Here is an 18,931-nt window from a genome sequence, read left to right as displayed (position 1 = left end):
TCCTCCAGTTCCTGGGAAGTAGGCCAGCAGGAAGGGTGGGAGCAGCAGCAGCAGAGGAGGAGGTTCTGGCTCATCTCTCTCTTTACCTTCAGCCTGAACCGGGGGAGGGTACCTGGATAGCTGGAGGGAGTCTCTGCTGCTTGAGAATGGGAATTCTCTTCCACTGGGATATGGTGACTGCTCAATCACCAGGAGCATAAAGTTATCACTGTTGGGCTGGATAATGCAGGGAAATCTACCATCCTTTACCAGTTTTCTATAGATGAAGTTGTGCATACATCCCCTACCTTAGGAAGTAATGTAGAAGAGATACTCGTTAATAATACACTTTTCCTAATGTCAGACATTGGTGGCCAAGAATGTCTTTGTTCTTCCTGAAACACTTACTATACTAACACTGAATTTATAATAGTTGTGGACAGTACAGACAGAGAAAGGATTTCTCTAACTAGAGAAGAACTATATAAAATGTTAGTGTGTGTGGCTCTAAAAAAAGCTTGATTGCTGATTTTTGCTAATAAAGACAAGATGTCAAAGAATGTATGACTGCAGCAGAAATCTCCCACTTTTTGAAACTAACTTCTATTAAGGATCACCAGTACCACTTTCCAGGCATGCTGTACTCTTACAGGCAAGGGTTTGTGACAAGGACTTGAATGGATGACGTCACGATTTAAGATTAGGTGATCTCTACTAACCTCTTTTTATAGACTTTATATAAACAAAGTGCTTGACTTTTCCTGAAAGCTGCAAAAATTAATAGTTTAGATATATTTATAATAGGCTGATTAAACTTTTTCTATGAGAAGAACAATTAAGACCACTTACTTGAAAACTAAGAAGTCTCAACTTCCAATTTGCTTTCTCATTAGTTCCTTCCAAAGTAAGGCCTTAAAGCTGTGACTGACCTTTTTCTCATAACGAGCCCTCTCAGGACATTGTGTAGCCTGTGGTAAGTATAAAGGGAGAGAAAGACATTGTTAAGTTTAAGAGCTTTTATAAATTATCAGTATAAACCTCCCTAGTTGAATGTTGTTTTCATCTTGTTCTCTTAAGTCAAAATACAAATCAGCACAGTTATTCAGTTTCCAGTGTTTTAATATGGAGTGTTATTTATGAAAAGTATTTTGCATGAGGTAGTGTATATATTATGTATATGCTTCAAGATCCAGTTAATGGCTTTGATTTATGTTCTAAAGAAAAGTGAGTTGCACAAAAATTAATTTTGTAACCATATGTGATTAGTTCTGGCATTGGTGTTAAATGTCATTTTGTACTTTTCCCCTTAGGTTCTCTGTATTGTACTAACCAATCCGCAAATCACTGAGCTACTCTTAAAAAAAAGAAAGAAAAATGGAAAAAGCTTGATGTTGTGTACACATATTTTTTTTAATCGAAACACGCAGAAACGTACTGCAACCGAATGGAACTTACATCAGATTCTTGGCTTAAGTGTTACTAATGGGCAGAATTACCCAGCAGATCATTCTCTGGGTCCGTATGCCATCTATATTACTGAATGAATTGTTGATCCACTAAAAAACAAAACAAAACACCAAAAACCGAAGGGAACAATAGATATTTTGACAATAATAGTCACAGTCATCAACACACCACTCTCTTATGCAGATAGAACAACTAGACAATGGTCAATAAGGAAATAGAGAACCTAAACACTGTGGTAAATGAATTAGATTTAGCAGACATATAAAGATTGTTATACTCCAAAACACTAGGATATATATTCTTCTCTGTTACTTAAGGAAGGTTCGCCAGAATAGATCGTATGCTCGAGCACAAAACAGGTCTTAATAAATTTTAAAAGACTGAAATTATTCAAAACACTTTCTCTGATCACAATAGAATGAAGCTAGAAATCAATAACCACCAAAGAACCAGAACTTTCACAAGCATTTGGAGATTAAATAAGGCACTCTTAAATAATCAATGGGTCAAAGAATAAATTGCAAGATAAATCAGTATATATCTGGAGAAAAATGAAAATGAGAATACAACATATCAGAACTTATGGATGCAGCAAAAGCAGTGCTGAGTAGGAAATTTATTGCCCCTAAATGCCTATATTAAAAAAAAAACAAAAATTGATGACTTAACTGAGGAGCTAGAGGAAAAAAGCAAACTAAATTCAAAGCAAATAGAAGCAGAGAAATAAAGATTAAAGCAGAAATAAATGAATTGGGGAACAAAAAACAATAAGAAGAATCAATAAACCAAAAGTTGGTTCTTGAGAATATCAGTAAAACCTATGGACCCTTAGCTAGGCTGACAAAGAATAAAAGAGAGAGAATACAAATTAATAAAATCAGAAGTGAGCAGTCCATTACCATGGAACCTAAAGAAAATTGAAAAAAAAATCATAAGAGGATACTATGAGCAACTATATGCCAGCAAACTAAACTACTTAGATAAAATGGACAAACTCCTAGAAACACACATACAATCTACACTGACTGGAGAAGAAATAGAAGACCTCAACAAACCAATCACAAATGAAGAGGTCCAATCAGTCATCAAAATCTTCATACAAGGGATGTTTATTTGGTATGAAATTTATATATTGGATAGAACATTATCTAATTTAATTTGTATGATCAGTTTATTTGAACACCATAGTTACATGGAATCTTAATAGGGCAGGAGATCCTGTTGGTTTGTACAGGTTAGTGTGATGCCCTGATATATCCCAGAGTAATTTGGGCAGAGAATAAGAAAGTATTTGCAAAGTCCCCTTAAGGAACTGGGGAGAAAGGAGAAAATATTGAACTTCCCCATCTGGGGAATTCCTGGTATTCTCACGAGCATTGGGGACAACCAATTCAACAAGTCGAGCCCTCAGTCTTGGGGTTTGCCCCTATGAAGCTTATTCCTGCAAAGGATAGGCTAAGCCTACTTAATTTATGCCTAAGTATCACCCCTAGAGAATCTCTTTTGTGGCTCAGATGTGGCCTCACTCTCTAAGTCAACCCAGCAGGAAAACTCACTGCCTTCCCTCCTATATGGGACCTGACTCCTAGGGGTGTTAAGCTTCCTGGCAACATGGGACAGAACTCCTGGGATGAACCAGGACCCAGCATCAAGGGATTGAGAAAGCCTCTTGACCAAAAGTGGGTGGGGGTGGGGGTGGGGAGAAATGAGACAAAATAAAGTTTCAGTTGCTGAGAGATTTCAAACAGAGTTGAGAGGTTATCCTGGAGTTTATTCTTATGCATTATATAGATATCCCTTTTTAGTTTATGGTGTGTTGGAGTGGCTAGAGGGAAGTACCTGAAACCGTTGAGCTGCTTTCCAGTAGCCTTGATTCTTTAAAACGATTATATAAAGATAGAACTTTTACAGTGTGACCATGTGATTGTGATAACCTTGTGTCTGATACTCCTTTTATCCAAGTTATGGACAGATGATTTAAAAAAAAGAAAGATAAAAATAAATATTATGGAGGAATAAAGGGAGAAAAATTGGGTAGATTGAAATATTATGGGTCAGTGAGAGGAGGTGGGAAGGAGTATGGGATGCATGAATTTTGTCTTTTTTTCTTTTTCTTTCATTTTTTCTTTTTTTGGAGTCTAAAAATGATCATGGTGATGAATACCAGCTATGTGATGGTACTGTGAGCCACTGATTGTATGTCATGTACAGATTTTATGTGTGTGAAGATTTCTGAATTTTAAAAAAAAGTACATATATACAGTAACAAGAAAAAAAAATCTTCCTATAACGAAAAGCACAGGGCCAGATGGCTTCACAGGGGAATTTTACTAAACATTCTTTAAAAAGCTAATACCATTTCTACTCAAACTCTGCCAAAAAAATTGATGAAAAAAGGAACATTATCTAACTTATTTTATGTGGCTAACATCGTTCTAATACCAAAAACTGGGTAAAGATACTATAAAGGGTGCATGGGTGGTTCAGTGGTAGAATGTTTGCCTTCCATGTGGGAAACCTGGGTTTGATTCCCAGACCATGCCCTCCCACCAAAAAAAAAAAGTATAAGAAAGGAAAACTATAGGGCCATCTCCCTTATGAATATAGATGCAACAATTCTCAACAAAATACCTCCAAATTGACTGCAGCAGCACATTAAAAGAATTATACACCACAACCAAGTAGGGTTTATTCCAGGTATGCAAGGGTGATTCAACACAAAAAAATCAATCAGCACATTAATAAGTCAAAAGGGAAAAATCACATCGTCATCTTGATTGACACTGAAAAAACATTCAACAAGATTCAGCATCCTTTTCTGATAAAAACACTTTAAAAGGTAAGAATCAAAGGAAATTTCCTCAATATGATAAAGATCATATATGAAAAACCCACAGCTAACATCATACTCAACGGTGAGAAAGCCTTTCCCCTGAGGTTGGGAGTGAGACAAGGGTACCTACTGTTACCATTATTATTCAACATTGTGCTAGAAATTCTGGCTAGAGCAATCAGGTAAGAAAAAGAAGTTGAAAGCATCCAAACTGAAAAGTAAATAGTAAAGCTTTCTTTATTTGCAGATGAAGTGATCCCATACTTGGAAGACCTTCAGAAATCGACAACAAAGCTGTTTGATCTAATAAACAAATTCAGTAAAGTGGTGGGATACAAAATTAATGTGCAAAAATAAGTAATGTTTTTATACACAAGTAATGTCCTAACTGAGGAGACAATTAAGAGAAAAATTCCATTTACAATAGCAACTAAAAGAATCAAGTGTCTAGGAATAAATTTAACCAGGGATGTAAAGGACTTGTATAAAGGAAACTGTAGAACATTGCCCAAAGAAGTCGTAGAAGACCGAAATAGGCGGATAGACATTCCATGGTCATTGATAGGAAGGTTAAATGTTGTTAAGATGATCAGTTCTCCCCAAATTGATTTACAGGTTCAATACCAATCAAAATTCCAACAACCTACTTTGAAGACTTGGAAAAAATGATCAAATTTGCTTGGAAGGGAAAAGGGGCCTTGAATAACCAAAAATATTCTATAAAAGGAATGAATTGAGAGAACTTACATTTCCTGACTTTAAAGCTTATTATAAAGCCACAGTGGTCAAAACTGTGGTATTGGCACAAAGATAGACATTTTGATCAATGGAATCAAATTGAGATTTTGGAAGTAGACCACCCGATCTGTGGTCAGTTGATCTTTGAGAAGGCCACCAAATACACTGAACTAGGACAGTGTAGTCTTTTCAATAAGTGGGCCTGGGAGATCTGGATATCTATAGCCAAAGGAATGGAAGAGGACCCACCTCACACCTTGTATAAAAAAGAGCTCAAAGTGGATCGAAGTCCTAAATATAAGAGCCAGCACCATAAAACTCCTAGAATAAAATGTAGGAAACATCTTCAAGACTTAGTAATGTGAGGAGCTTCTTAGACCTTACACCCAAAGCATAAACAACAAAAGAAAAAACAGATAAATGGGAACTCCTCAAAATCAAATGCTTCTGTGCCTCAAAGGACTTTGCAAAAAAGATGAAAAGGCAGCCAACTCAATGGGAGAAAATATTTGGAAACCATATATCTGAAAAGGGTTTGATATCCAGTATATATAAAGAAATCATGCAACACAACAACAAAAGAATAAATAGTCCAGATAAAGTGGGCAAAAGATATGAATAGACATTTTTCCAAAGAGCAAATAAAAATGACTAAAAAGCACATAAAAAGATGTTATCTACATTAGCTATAAGGGAAATGCAAATCAAAACCACAATGAGCTATCGTCTCACACCTACGAGAATGGCTGCCATTAAACAAACAGGAAACTACAAATATTGGAGATGATGTGAAGAAATTGGAATTCTTATTCACTGCTGTTGGGAATTTATAATGATACAGCCACTGTGGAAACAGTTTGGTGGTTCCTCTGACAGCTAAATATTAAGTTGCCCTACAACCCAGCAATACCACTACTTGATATATACCCAGAAGGGCTGAAAGCAATGACCCAAACAGACATTTGGACACTGCATTATTCACAATTGCCAAAAGATGGAAACAATCCAAATGTCCACCAACAGATGAGTGAATGAACAGTATCTTGCTGAAGCTTGCATAAGAGTAACCTCTGGAATAGCCTCTAAACTCTATTTGGAATCTCATAGCCACTGATACTTCATTTTGTTACATTTCTTTTCCCCCTTATAAAAGGTAGGCATTGTCAATCCCACAGTGCCAGGATTATCCCTGTGAATCAAATCCAGTATTCCCAGGGAGCCTTTCACCCAGGAATGTCATGTCACACATAGGGGGGAGGGTAATGATTTTCCTAGCAGAGTTGGGCTTAGAGAGAGAAAGTCCACATCTGAGCAACAAAAGAGGTTTCTGGAAGTAACTGTTAGGCATAGTTAAAGGTAGGCTTGATTCTCCATTAAGAAATAATTTTCATAGAGCAAGCCTCAAGACCAAGAGCTTGGTCTATTAATTTGGGAGTCCCTAATGTTTGAGAGAGTATCAAGGATTTCTCAGGTGGGAAAGTTTAATAGTTCCATATTTTTTTCTCTAATCCCTCAAGGGACTTTGCCAATACTTTTAATACTTTTAAATTAGCTGCCTAACAGATAATTTATAATAATATACTGTATATAACATGATCTAGAATGTATTCAGGTATTACATTGAGCTAGGCAGAATTGCAAGACCTGATTCTCAATTCTAGGCTCCATGAGTTTAGGTTATTTAACTGAACTGGTTAAATTAGATTGTGTGGTACAGAAAATTTAGGTTTGGGACAAACTAAACCTCTTTTGTTTTGTTCTCATACAGAAGGTGAATTCTAGAATACAGACAATATCATCCCTCATCCTGTATTCTGATTTATCTTAGTCTCAACCAGATCGGTTTCAGTCTTCCCTCTAACTGAAGCTTGATCTCTTTTTTGGCTTCTTTAACAGTTGCTGTATATAGGAATGCTGATTTTCAGAGCGGCAGAACTCCAGCTCTGAGTCTTAGTTGTCACACAGGTAAACAAAGTTCCGAAAAATACCAAGTTATTCACAAATAGCACAGCATTTTAGAATTTAAAAATAACACTTAAAGCTCGGGAATTAATGTGACTGATGTAAGAGCTTACAATCTAGGCCCCAATTTTCTTTTAAATATTTTCTAAAAGAGACCATGCAGTATTGATTCTTTTGTTTCTGAATTATTTTACTCAACATAATGTCCTCATGGTTCATTCACCTCTTTGCATGCCTCTTGACTTCATTTCCTTCTGAAGCTGCACAATATTCCATTATATATGTATACACCATAGTTGTATCTGCTTCTAAGTCAGTGTACCCTTCAGTCACCCGCATCCATTGGGTATCATGAAGAATGTCAGCATAAACATCAGTGTGCAAATGTCTATTTGGATCCCTGCTTTCAGTTCTTTCAGTATATTCCCAGTAATGGGATTACCTAGTCATATGGTGACCCTATATTTAGCTTCCTGTGGATCTACTATATTACCCTTTGGAGGGCCTGCTCTATTCTGCTATGCTACCAACACTGAATAGGTACACCTGTCTCCATATTTTCTCTAGCAGTTGAATCTTTCTGTTTAATTATTTATTTTGAATCTGCAGATTTTTTTGAAACATTCATATAGAGAATGTATTATATCCAAAATGAATAATATTTAATGGTGTCCTCACTTAGTTTTACAGTCATCATCACTCTCAATTTTAGACAATTTTCATTGCTCCAAAGAGAAAAATAACAGACTACCCACACCAAAGAGAAAATCCAAAATTCCCCTTAAAAATCACTCATCCCCAATTATTATTTTATTTATTTGTTTATTTTTATTGATTGTTTATAGGCACAAATTAAATATTTAAAATCAAAGGCCAATTCTCAGGCCTCATTTCGTTGTTTATTCCATTCATTTGTATGAGTTACTAATGTCTTAGTAAATATCAGGAAACAAGTCAAAATTGTTAAAGTACCTGTTAACATTCAATATATAACATTTTACACATTTGTTCTATGATGCAGAGATTTTTTAAAAATTCAGTATATCAAAGGTCCAGTTTCCTCATAAGAAGCATGTTTTATTTTAAAATTGAGACAGATTACTTAAACTGATTAAGATAGTCAACATAGAAGACAATCAATAGGAGTGACTGATTATCTAAAATCCTGACTGACCAAAATTTAAAACCCAGCAACCCTGATTCCACAAATACATCAAATTTCTTTAATGTGAAAATAAGTGTTATCACTTTTGAGAAATACTTTGTCAGAGAAATCCTCTGCTGCCTGCACATTATCTTCTTTTGCTATTTCACCTGGTACTTTTATCATAATTGTGAAAGTGGCTAACTTTCTTAAATATTTGCATTTTATGTGGGCAAAAGTAGTTAATAAAAATCAGTTAATTTAAGCCAAACAATGAAAACTTTTCCAAACTTTTGAAATTATTTTGATGATGATCCATCCTTAATATAAAATGTATCTACACTTACTTTTGCAGAGTTAACACTAAAACTGCAAATTGATAACACTTTGAAGGCAAAGTAGAACTACCTGTCCTTCAGTATTACCTTCACTGAATTTTGACTTTTCATTGCTCCATCATATCATCTGGCTGAACATTGACATTTTGAAGTTTATAGCAGGAAAGATATCTACCTATATGAATTTAAAAATTGATCTGCACAAAAGAAATAAAAAAACTTATATACAACAAATTTGTTTTTAGAAATACAAAAATAGGGACCCTGTGCAAGATGGTGGCTTAGTGAGGTATGGAATTTAGTTCGTCCTCCAGAGCAGATAGTAAATGGCCAGGAACAGGACAGAACAACTGCTGGGGCCACATCAGGGACCAGACACACAGTGTACACCAGTCTGGACAAGCTGGGCCAGCTGTGATCCTATGCAGAACCATGAGTCCCCCAAGCTGCTGAGGCCAGTGCCCCTCCCCAACAGGCTGCTTCCCAGAGGGGAAAGGAAAAAGACCTTACTAAAAAGCTCAACCAAGCTGCAGTTGTGGAAATAATGAACAGATTCTGACTACTAGAAATAGACCCCCAGCTCAGCTGAACCTTGAATAAAAGCTGAGGTTGCTGGATTTTGCCCTGGTGCAGAGGGGTCAGGGCTGATGGAAAAAGGAAAGAAAAAAAAAGAACAGGTTTTTTTTCAGATCAGACAGCACAAAATATTTGGAAAGGACTGGGTCCTGAAGGAGATGAGGGGGCACATAGGACCTGGAGATACGTAGAGCAACATACCAACTTAAGCTCTTGATTGGCAAACCCGAGGAACAGAGGTCCTGCTCTGAAAAGGAATTTTTTTCTTTTCCTTTTTATAGCTGTGTTTCTATAACTTGACTCCTCTTTGCATACAACTGCAAGGCTTCTCACGCTCCAACTTCCCCAGGCAAGAGTAGATTTAAGCTTGTCTGGAGGCTGTGCCTTCCCCAGGAGAGTGGTGGGGCCCAGCTCAGGTGTACTCCCTCCCTCAAGGGATTCAGACACCAGGGTCTGGAAAACTGAAGCAATTAAAGCCAGACTACAACCTCTCCTCTGTCTCGACCACACCCCAGGAGGGATAATCTGCTGAAGTTAAAGGTACCACATCCCTTTATGCTGGTGGGACCCACAGGCAGACAAGCACCACATACTGGGCAGGATAGGAAAAACACAGAGTCTAGAGGCTTAATAGGAAAGTCTTTCAACCTTCTGGGTGTCATCCTCAGGGAAAAGTAATGCAGGTGACTCTTCCCTCCTGAGAGGAGGCCAGTCTGGTCTGAGAAAATCTGACTGGGGTCTATAATACCTAAATAGACCCTCCTAAGGAAAAAAAAAGTGCCATACAGGTAGGGTAAGAAACAAGAAAACAAGAACTGAAAAATTCTGATCTGTTAAACAAAACCTAAGCTAAACATCTAGAATAACCTGAACTGAATGTCAAAGAACAGATAGAAAATAAGAGTCATCCAGTAAAAAAAAAAACCGAGGTAAAAAAAATGAAAACAATCTCCAGAATAAACTAATTAAGGAAATTAAATGTTTTAGATGCCAGCAAAAAATAACAAATCATACTAGGAAAATTGAAGATATGGCTCAGTCAAAGGAACAAACCAACAATTCAAATGTGATAAAGGAGTTGAAACTATTATTTCAGGATGTTCAGACAGACATGGAAAATCTCATCAAAAATCAAATCAATGAATTGACGGAGGATATAAAGAAGGCAAGGGACAAACAAAAAGAAGAAATTGAAATCCTGAAAGAACAAATCACAGAATTTAATCGGAACAAAAGGCACAGTAGAAGAAATGAAAAAAAAAAAAAAAAACAATGGAAACCTACAATGTTAGATTTCAAGAGGCAGAAGATAGGATTAGTGAATTGGAGGATGGGACATCTGAAATCCGACAAGCAAAAGAAAATATGGGGAAAAGGATGGAAAAATATGAGCAGAGACTCAGGAAATTGAATAACAGCATGAAGCGCACGAATATATGTGTAGTGGGTGTCCCAGAAGGAGAAGAGAAGGGAAAAGGAGGAGAAAAACTAATGGAGGAAATTAACCCTGAAAATTTCCCAATTCTTATGAAAGACTTAAAACTACAGATCCAAGAAGTACAGCGTACCCCAAACAAAATAGATTCAAATAGATGTACTCCAAGACATGTACTATCAGAATGTCAGATGTCAAAAAGAAAGAGAGAATTTTGAAAACAGCAAGAGAAAAGCAATCCATCACAAAAAGGGAAGCCCAATAAGACTATGCATAGATTTCTCAGCAGAAAACATTTTCAGACAAAAAATCACTGAGAGAATTTGTGACCAAGAGACCGGCTCTGCAAGAAATACTAAAGGGAGCACTAGAGGTAGATAGGAAAAGACAGGAGCGAAAGGTGTGGAGAAGAGTGTAGAAATGAAGACTATCAGTAAAGGTAAAAAGAAGGAAAATTAGATATGACATATAAAATCCAAAAGGCAAAATGGTAGAAGAAACTACTGCCCGTAGAGTAATTGCACTAAATGTTAATGGATTAAACTCCCCAATCAAAAGACATAGACTGGCAGAATGGATTGAAAACAGGACCCATCTATATGCTGTCTACAGGAGACGCATTTTAGACCCAAGGATAAACATAGATTGAAAATGAAAGGTTGGGAAAAGATGTTTCATGCAAATAACAATTAGAAAACAGCAGGAGTAGCTATACTAATATCCAACAAATTAGACTTCAAGTGTAAAACAATTAAAAGAGACAAAGAAGGACACTTTGTATTAATAAAAGGAACAATTCAACAAGAAGACATAACAATCATAAATATTTATGCACTGAGCCAGCATTGCTCCCAAATACATGAGGCAAACACAGAACACTGAAAAGAGAAATAGACACATCTGCCATGGTTGGAGACTTCAATACCCTGTTGTCATCAGTGGACAGAACATCTAGACAGAGGATCAATAAGAATACACTTCTGTCATGCCGACAATCTGACATATATACACGCAGAAGAAAAGTTCAGATTTAGCCATCTGGATAGCCGTAGCTTGTATATGTTTAATATGATGAACACATGCCCACTGAGTTTTCAGACTGATAGGAGATGTGTATTCAAAGTATTTCATATACTAAATACTATAATAGTCTCTGCATGTATAGATGCTGGTTATGATAGTTTTTGTTCTACTTGATTAAAAGTTATGTCTTAAGCAGGCTAATATTTAGCACACTAAAAAAAAACTACAACAGTTCGAGAATCTATGATCTTATATAAAGGAATCCAAATGTACAAACTACGACTATAAAAGCAAGAAACAATTACTGCCATGCAAGATTTTATAAACTAAAAACTGCATAGAAATGCAATTTGAAATGGCAAACTCAAATTTATGTGACACTTAAGATCCAAAAATCAGCAATAGGTTCCACCAGTATAATACTTAACGAGGATTTAGACAAGGAAATACATTCTCTTTGTTGGTATAATGGTATAAATCAGATATTCAAATCCATGGGAGCAAGTCATCTGTCTCTAACCTCTATCTCAAGAAATTACCTCTTTAGCAGTTATTTTTATGAATTTCTTTTGCTTGGTTAAATCATAAGCAGGATCATTTTCATAAACCTCTTTGCAAATCTGCTTCATTGTGACTTCCTCCAAATCAGCATTGGCCAATAATTTCTTTACTTTAATTCTTCATCTGTAGGCGGTTTCTTCACTTTCTTAATTAAAGGTACGTCATCTAAACTATCCTCAGATTCACTTTGTTTTTTGGAATTTGTTTTTATTCTTCTTGGTGGTGCTGCTATCTGCTTTCTTAACATTAGCACTTTTTACAGATTTTTTACTTTTAGAAGTGCCTTTCTGTTTAAGCTTTTCTCTTTTAGTTATCTTTTTTGGTGGCTCCTCTTCACTTTCTTTATCATCATCATCTGAAGACTTCCTTGTTCTTCTTCTCATCTTCAACACTACTAGATTCATCTGATAGAATTTCAGGACATTTGGTTCACTTAGCCTTCCTTGCCATTCCAGAATTATTCCATTCCTTTTTTGCTGCCTTTGCTAGAAGTTTTTTTGTATCTTGGCAAAAGTTTGCAAGAGGGCTTTGGATGCATTAAGAAATTCAAGATCATGTTAAAATAAATTTAGTTTGAAATACTAGTGGTAAAAGAAAGTGAGGGGAAGGGGTATGGTATGTATAACTTTTTTTTCTCTATTATCATTTTATTTCTTTTTCTGTTGTCTTTTTATTTCTTTTTCTAAATCGATACAGATGTTCTAAGAAATGATGAATATGCAACTATGTAATGATATTAAGAATTACTGATTATATATGTAGAATGGAATGATATCCTATTGTTTGTTGTTAATTTTTTTAATTAATAAAAAAAAAGAAATTCAAGATCTGCTTAACCATTCACTATTTACACCTGATCTTTCCAAATCAGTAACCTGACAGATACTCTTTAACATGACATTTATAAATTTTTTCAACATTTCTTCCTTCTTTTTGTATTGGATGCTTCCTTTTTGAAATGGAAAGTCACTAAACTGACCCACATTCTTCTTTAATGAGGACACAGTGCCTGGTCTATTGTAAAGCAGTTTGTGTAGATTTCTAAGTTCATCCATTTTCTTATTCAGAAAGAAATGTATACTTTCAGTTTCACAAAGTTTCTGCCCCTTCCCTTATGCAACTGTAAATGGTTGTCTTTGTAAGGAAGAGTCTTGTATTGTGAACCTTTTTACTTTTTTCTTTTCTCTCTTGCCTTCCACAATGAGACTCTTTTCTTTTTCTTCCCCTTCCTCTTCATCCTCCTCCTCTTCATCCTATTCCCTTTCTTCTCTGCCGGGCACCTCAGGCTGTTTCTCTGAGTTGGGCTGGGCAGGGGTTCCTTCTCCTTCTGCAGTGGGGGCCAAGGAGGACATGCTTGTCACCTGAAGGCTGAGAGGGAACAAGAAGTCTGGATCCCAGCGCCACCCCAAAGTCCATACCTTCGCCAACCCTACAGGAAGGACCGGGGAGCTTAAGGGACTTCTCTAGCTTCCCCTGGGCTAAGGATCCTGGGCGCCATGGGAAACCCAGGCTCAAAGTTGCTTCCACCCACTGCCAGGACCTCACCCCCAATTATTTATCCTAGTATTGTTGTGGTACTAGTGATGCATTCCTGTTAGATATAGACCTTAGCATCCAATAAGTAGTTTTCCCTATATACCCCTCTATTATTAACTCTTTGTACAAGTGTCATACCTTTGAAGTAGTTCATGCAAGAACTTATTTATATCTGTAGTTCTAATCAGTGAGGTACATGGCTTTAAACAACCCCTTTCAATCATATTAACCTTCAATATGGCACTATTACTTATAAACCACAAAAGAACTGCCATCACCTCTATCCATTCCCATGTATTTAAGTTCAACCTTGTTAACTCATCTGTACATATTAGGTAACCATTTCTCCTTCACTAGGTCTCATATATTCTACATTTTAAGGCTCTGAGTTTACATTTTCCAGAGGGTTGATATTAGTGAAATCATGTAGTATCCTTTTGTGTCTGACTTACTAACTCAATATTATGTCCTCAAGTTTCATCCATGTTGTCATATGCTTCAGGATCTCATTTCTTCTTACTGCTACATAATAGTCCGTCGTATATATATATACCACGGTATTCTTGTAAACCCTAAATAATACTCAAGGCTCTTATCTGAGACTCTATAAAATTTTCACTTGTTGAGTTTATTTTTCAGAAACCTAAAGCCACCAGATGGTTCCTAAGCCAGATAAGCCCTGAAACCCAGAGTTACCAATCTGTCCAAGACCATCAGCCAGTTACATCCCACTACCCCACAATGTCAACACCCCTTTTCAACAAGAAGGTGTTAGAATGGTCATTGCCCAAATATCCCTAAATAGTTGGAGAAGTATCAAAGGAGAAGGAGGAGTTGTAGTAGAGAAGATAGGATTTAACAAAAGAATATGACTACTGAATTGTTACATTGATATTTCTTTTTAGTCCTCAGTGTCTTAGAGCAGCTAGAAGGAAATACCTGAAATTGTGGAACTGTAACCCATACCATACATTGAAATGTGTTCTATAACTACTTGTTAAAATGTACTTTTAACAAATTAACAGAGTTTCTGAGGTCAGGTCTGGCCTTGCATGGGGTTGAGAAGAGCCAGTCTTCTATCCCACTGTTCTACCACACTTCAGCCATCTCACCCAGAAAAAATAAAATAAAAGTGAAATTTACTGCTTTTTTGTATACATATATTTCCCAATTAAAAATGTTATAAAAATGAAGGTGAAATTAGGCATTAACTGATAAACAAAAACTGAAAGAGTTCATAACTAGACCTACCCTAGAGAAAATGCTAAAGGGTGTCCTTCAAGCTGAAATAAAGGGATAGTAGGCCATAACTTGAGGCCATAAGAAATAAAGAGCGTTGGTAAAGTTAATTACATAGGTAAATGTAAAATCCTGTATTATTATACTTTTAGCTTGCAATTGCTTGTACTCCCCCACCCCTCCCCGTATAACTTAATAGACAAATGTGTAAAATAACATTTTAAATCTACGTTAAAGAATATACAATATCTATATATGTAACCTGAGAAATAACAATATAAAGAAAGAAGGATAGATACATAGGAGTAGAGATTGTATGCTACTGAAACTACATTAGTACTAGTGAAACTAGTTTGTAATTAATTAATTATAATTACAATGGTAACTGCTAAGAAAATAACTAAAAGATACAGAGAAAATGACAGAAGGAATCAAAAGCATACATTACAAAAAAGCAACTAAATAACAAAAAGAAGAGGCAGTACTTCAATGGAGTAATTGAAGAATAAATAAACATACAAGACATACAGAAAATAGCTAAATTTCAGAAGTAAATCCTTACTTCTCAGTTTACATTAAATGTCAGTGGATTAAATTCCCCTATTAAAAGGCAGAGATTGGCAAATTCAATCAAAAAAAGCATACTCCATCCATATGCTGTCTACAAGAGATTCCCTTTAGGTACAAAGACACAAAGAGGTTGAAAGTAAAAGGGTGGAAAAAAGATACACCATGCAAATCGTAATCAAAAGAGCCAGAATGGTTATATTATTGTCAAACAAAAATAGACTTTAAATAAAAAAAGATTACAAGAGATAAAGAGTGTATTATTTATCAATAAAAGGTTCAATCCAGCAACAAGATAAAATGATTATAATCATGTATTCATCCCACAACAGAGCCTAAAATATATAAAGCAAAAATTTACAGAATTGGAAAGAGAGATAGGTAGTTCTTCAGTAATAATTGGAGACTTCAATGCACCACTTTCAATAAGTGATAAAACATCTAAACAGACAGTCAACAAGGAAATAGGGGACTTGAACAACAATATTAACCAATTAGACTTAATGATATATATTGAACATTCCACCCAACAATAGCAGAATTATACATGGGACATTTTCCAGGATAGAGCATGTGTTGGACCCTAAATCAAACTTCAATAAATTTAAAAATATTGAAATCACAAAGTATCTTCTCAGATCACAATGTAATAAGGCTAGGATTCCATAACAGATGGAAGTCTGGAAAATGTACAAATATGTGGAACAACTCACTAATTGACCAGTGGATCAAAGAAGAATTCACTAGAAGAATTAGGAAATGTCTTGGGGTAAACAAAAACAAAAACACATTATAGATGCAGTAAAGGCTCTGTTCAGATGATAATTTATAGCTCTAAGTGCCTATATTTAAAAAATAGAAAGATCACAAATTACTAAGTTAAGTTTATACCTAAAGAATAAAGGTATAAAACAAGATGAGCAAACTAAACCCAAAGTTAGTAGATGGAAAGTAATAGTAAAGATTAGAGGAGAGAGAATAGAAAATATAAAAAACAATTCAGAGAATCAGGAGAACCAGAAGTTGTTTTTTTTAGAAAATCAGTAAGATTGGCAAACCTTTAGCCAGAGTACCAAAGAGAAAGAGACGGCACAAATAATGTGGGGACATTACTACTGACCTAACAGAAATATAGGTTGGGACAGGGTACTATGAAAAATTAAGTGCCAACAAAGTAGAACACCTAGATTGAAAGGGACAAATTCTTAACTACAAATTAGTTAATCTGATGCAAGAAGAAATAGAAAATCCCAACAAAATTCTTAACTAATATTGAGAAACTGAATCAGTAATCAAAAACTTCCCCCCAAAAGAGAAGTCCAGGCCTGGATGAATTCTACTAAACATTTAAAGGAGATTTAACACCAATCCTCAAACTTTCCCAAAAAGAGAAAATAGAAGAAGAGGTATTACTTTCTAACTCTTTCTGTTAGGCCAGCATTACCCTGATACCAAAGCCAGATGAATGCATCACAGAAAAGAAAATTAAAGATCAATTTCTGAATGTATATGCAGAACTTCTCAACAAAATACTGATCAAATGAATCCAACAGAATATTAAAATGCTTATACATCAAATGATGTTTATTCCAGAAAGCAAGGATGGATCAACATAACAAAATCAATCAGTATAAAATACCACGTTAATAAAATGAAAAAGAAAAAAACCACATGATCATCTCAATTGATGCTAAAAAGATGTTTTGACAAAGTATAATACTCTTTCATGATAAAAGACTCAGAAAAGTAGTAATAGAAGGAAACTTTCTCAACATTATAAAGAGCATTTATGAAAAACATACAGCAAATGTCATACTTAATGGTGAAATGCTGTTAGCTTTCTCCCTAAGATCAGGAACAAGACAAGAATGCTTACTGTTATAAGGTTTTGTTTAATTTGTTTTTTAACATTGCACTGGAAGTTCTAGCCAGAGAAGCAGGCAAGATAAAGAAATAAAAGGTATCTGCATTGGAAAGGAAAAAGAGAAATTTTCCCTAAAAATCCCTGAGGCTAATAAATGAATTCAGTGAAGTTGCAGGATATACACTAAACATGAAAAAGCCAGCTGGGTTTCTACACAACACTAATCAACAATCTGAAAAAGAAATCAAGAAAACAATTCAATTTATAATAGCATATAAAGAATAAAATTAGTAGGAATAAATTTAACCAAGGAGGTGAAAGACTTTTACACTAAATACTATCAAGCATTGCTAAAAAAAAAAAAAAAAAATTAAACAAAACCTAAATAAATGTAAAGGTGTCCTGTGTTCATGGATTAGAAGACTTAGTATTATTAAGATGCCAGTACTGCCTAAAGCATTTACAAATTCAGTGCAACCTCTATCAAATTTCCAGCAGCCTTTTTTTTTTCAGAGGTGCAAAAGCTGATCTTCAAATTCATATGGAATTGCAAAGGTCCCTAAATAGCCAAAACAATCTTGAAAAAGAAGAATAAAGTTGGAGTACTCATATTTCCTGAATTACAAACTTACTACAACACTATAGTGTTTGAAACAGTGTAGTACTGCCATAAGGATAGACGTACAGACTAATGGAATAAATTGAGAGTCTGGAGGCAAATCTGTACATCTGTGGTTGGTTGATTTTCAACAGGGTTGCCAAGTCCAGTCAATGGGGAAATAATAGTCTCTTCAACAAATGGTGTTGGGACAACTTCAAATCCATATGCAGAAGAATGAATTTAAACCCTACCTTTCACCTTACGCAAAAATTAATTTAAAATGGATTAATACCCTAAACATAAGAGTTAATGCTCTAAAATCTTCAGAACCTTATTGTGAGCAATGGATTTTTAGATTTTACACCAAAAGCACAAGCAAGAATAGATAAAATGGATCTCATTAAAATGAAATATTTTTGTACATAAGTGAACATTATGAAGAAAGTAAAGATAACCTGCAGAATGGATTTATATTATATTAAATTTATTACATTATATTACTGCCAGTAAAAGGAGATATAAATATGGAAAGGGAGAAACTAAAATGAACCCTGTGGTATTGGATTAAAACTGCTGGCTTCAAAGTGAGCTGATTGTTTTCAATAAATAGATAAAGTAGATGTAGAAATATAGATGTAAATAGGGGTGCTTGTTGTGTGAGTTTTGTGTGTGTGTGTTTCCTAACTGTATACATGAAGAGGGCTTGGGAATAGCAACACTCAGTAGCAATAAGCATAGGTATAACTTGTATCTTAGGTTCTAAAATTAATTCTCCACTAAAAGGAACCAGAGCTCCTTGAGGAAATGTCTGATTCCATGGCTAAGTGCAGGTTTTTATGCTTATATTGAGGTTATATGGGAGAATGTCCTTGTTTGTAGGAAATTCACACTAAATTCAGGAATGATGGGTCCTCAGGTTGGCAACTTACTCTTAAATGGTTCAGGAAAAATTATTTGTACTGAGCATAATTTTTAAGTTTGAGTATTTAAAAATTTTAAAAATCACATAAAATTTTTAAAATGAAGCATCAGCCAAATTTCAAACATACATATTATTATTTTTTTTTA

General features: G+C 35.2%; 1 protein-coding gene and 2 pseudogenes across 19 annotated transcripts in view; 2 read left to right on the top strand and 1 right to left on the bottom strand.

Moving 5' to 3' along the window:
• Window positions 1-18,931, top strand: part of EPB41 (erythrocyte membrane protein band 4.1) — a 318,202-nt gene that overhangs the window by 189,417 nt on the left and 109,854 nt on the right. The window lies entirely within an intron of this gene.
• Window positions 181-17,637, top strand: LOC143654906 (ADP-ribosylation factor-like protein 5A pseudogene; annotated as a pseudogene).
• LOC143674619 (protein DEK-like) lies at window positions 12,023-13,408 on the bottom strand (annotated as a pseudogene).

Source organism: Tamandua tetradactyla, chromosome 2, assembly GCF_023851605.1.
Source record: "Tamandua tetradactyla isolate mTamTet1 chromosome 2, mTamTet1.pri, whole genome shotgun sequence".
Lineage (NCBI taxonomy): Eukaryota > Metazoa > Chordata > Mammalia > Pilosa > Myrmecophagidae > Tamandua > Tamandua tetradactyla.
This window is presented reverse-complemented; position numbering and strand designations above follow the sequence as displayed.